Here is a 2,817-nt window from a genome sequence, read left to right as displayed (position 1 = left end):
ATTCTCAAACACTCTGCTCATCATCTACAACCAAACCCGACAACAAAATCAAACTCGAAAAATACCGGAAATCAGTTCCGGCGAATCGATCACAATTCCGGCGAATCAGTTCCTCTTCTTCGCTTCAAACCCCCCCCCCCCCAAAAAAAAAAGAAAGAAAAACCCTACCGTCACCGTTGCCGCCGCCGCTAGTCTCCTGAAAAAAGGGTTTCCGTCGGATCCAACGGGCAGTAACGACTAAACCACCAACCCTACCGTCGGTCTCTGCCGTCGGTTGTTTGTTTCCCATTTATTAATCGTTCCGTCGTTTCTTATCTTTCTCGTTAAAAGGGACGGTGCTACTGGTCTTTGATAAATAATATATGGAAAATTGTTTGGAGAGGTGATATTGGTTGGAAAAAAGTGTTTCCACCAACCGACATTGATTGGTTGTCAGTACCTTTACAAAACAAAAACCCCACCAACATTTTTGATAAATACGCTAGGTATTTGATAATTACCTTTCTTGGCTTTTTGGCTAAGATCAAGTGTAGTATCCTTTTTTCACAATTACGCTGCATAAATCTGCTTAACCCAAATCTTGAACGCGAGTTCAAGTTACCGGTGTATTTAATAAATACGCCGGTAAGATAACTTCACTCCTACCGACGGTATTCCAAACGAAAATCTTGAACGCGAGTTCAAGTATCCAGCGTATTTTGATAAATTCGCTGGGTCAGTTGCTTGCTTAATAGCGGTACCTAGACAACGTATCTCTTACTTTCGGCGTACTTAATTGTTTATCAAGTACGCTCGGTAAGTGTCTGGTATTGTTATTGTAAACAAAGTTCAAAAAAAATCAAAAAAAGGTCAAAAAATCAAAAGAGGAAAAAATGGAAATCAATCATGGAAAAAACAGTTCTTGGATATTCGATTCTGGTGCCACTGACACCATGACGTTTGAACCGTTAGACATACGGTCAATGTCCAATCCTCAAAAAACTCAAATCCATACCGCAAACAACGGAACAATGCAAGTGAAAGGAGGAGGAACAATTGAAATTTCACCAACTATGAAATTATCAAATTGTCTTTATGTTCCATCATTATCGCACAAACTGCTCTCAATTAGCCATATTACCAAAGAGCTAAATTGCACGGTACTAATGCATCCTACTTTCTGCCTTCTACAGGATATCAGGACGGGTGTGATTATTGGACGTGGTACTGAGCGCCAAGGATTGTACTACGTGGATGAAGTGGCTCAACAGGGTACTGTGATGTTGGCACATGGAACCGAAAATCGGGAAGCCTGGCTATGGCATAGACGTTTGGGACACCCATCCATTGGTTATTCGCACCTTTTGTTTCCAAAACTCTTTCCTTCAAATGGGAAAATAGATTGTGAAACCTGTTTTCGTGCTAAAAGCCATCGACAACCATTCAAACCTAGCAATACGAAAGTTGCTTCACCTTTTTCACTAATTCATTCTGATGTGTGGGGTCCTGCTCCTGTGATGGGGGGGCAGGGTCTTCGGTATTTTCTACTATTCGTGGATGATTGCACTCGCATGACATGGGTATATTTTTTAAAAACCAAAGCCGAAGTTTACGAGAAATTCATCACGTTTTATGCTATGATTCACACTCAATTCCAAACCCAAATCCAAATCCTTCGATCCGACAATGGGGGGGAATTTGTCAATACATCCATGAAACAATTCTTTAAAACCAAAGGATTAATTCATCAAACCTCTTGTTCTCATACCCCCGAACAAAATGGTGTTTCCGAACGGAAAAACCGTATTATTCTTGAAATGACTCGAGCCCTTTTAATTGAATCTCAGGTACCTAAATCTTTCTGGCCGGAGGCAGTTGCAACCTCTGTGTATCTCCTAAATCGGCTTCCCACAAAAGCTCTTAAATTTAAGACTCCCTTAGATTGTCTGTCTAAGTCTGTCAATATTCCCCATCCTCTTACACTTGAACCTCGAATCTTTGGGTGTACAGCATTTGTCCACATACCCAAAACCAACCGAAACAAGCTCGGCCCATGTGCTGAGAAATGTGTATTTGTCGGCTATGGGATCGATCAAATAGGTTACCGGTGTTATAATCCAAAAACTCATCAAATGTTCACCACAATGAATGTTGACTTTCTTGAAACAAAATACTTTTATGACACCCAACTCAGTGGTCAGGGGGAGAATGAAAGTATAGACACTCTGAGTTGGCTAACCCAACTTCCCCCATCTGAAGAAGTAACAATAGAAAATCATCACAGTACTGCGAGTCCTTCAAACACAGCCACACAATCTGCGGAGCACAGTACCACTGAAGAAAGTCCATCTAACGTGATACCTGAGGTAAGAAATACTGAGGACCCTGCATTTTATAATCATGAGACAACAGGGGAACACATAGAACCAACAACAACGGAACCTACTCCACATGTTGAACAAGATGTGGAACAGGTTGAACCAGATTTGGAAGAGGTTGAACTAGTCGTTGAAAATGTGGAACCACTTGCAGCAGAGACAACCGGAAGATACCCTCTCCCTCCTAGAACTAATAGAGGGGTCCCTCCAAAACGGTACTCGCCAGAGAGAGAAACCAGAAATTCAAGGTATCCTGTGGCTAATATGGTTAATGGGAACTTATCGAACAATGCGAAAGCTTTTGTCACCTCACTTTACTCCGAACAAATACCTGGTTCTGTAAAGGAAGCGCAAAGTAAGAAGAACTGGAAAGAAGCAATGGAAACGGAGATGCACGCTCTTATGAAAAACAATACGTGGGAGAAGTGCATTCTCCCAAAAGGAAAGAAAACAGTTGGAT

At 41.6% G+C, this 2,817-nt stretch overlaps 1 pseudogene; it reads left to right on the top strand.

Moving 5' to 3' along the window:
- Positions 1-496: 496 nt before the first annotated feature.
- Positions 497-639, top strand: LOC118490787 (annotated as a pseudogene).
- The last annotated feature ends 2,178 nt before the right edge of the window (positions 640-2,817 follow it).

The sequence above is a fragment of the Helianthus annuus genome, chromosome 3, assembly GCF_002127325.2.
Source record: "Helianthus annuus cultivar XRQ/B chromosome 3, HanXRQr2.0-SUNRISE, whole genome shotgun sequence".
Lineage (NCBI taxonomy): Eukaryota > Viridiplantae > Streptophyta > Magnoliopsida > Asterales > Asteraceae > Helianthus > Helianthus annuus.
This window is presented reverse-complemented; position numbering and strand designations above follow the sequence as displayed.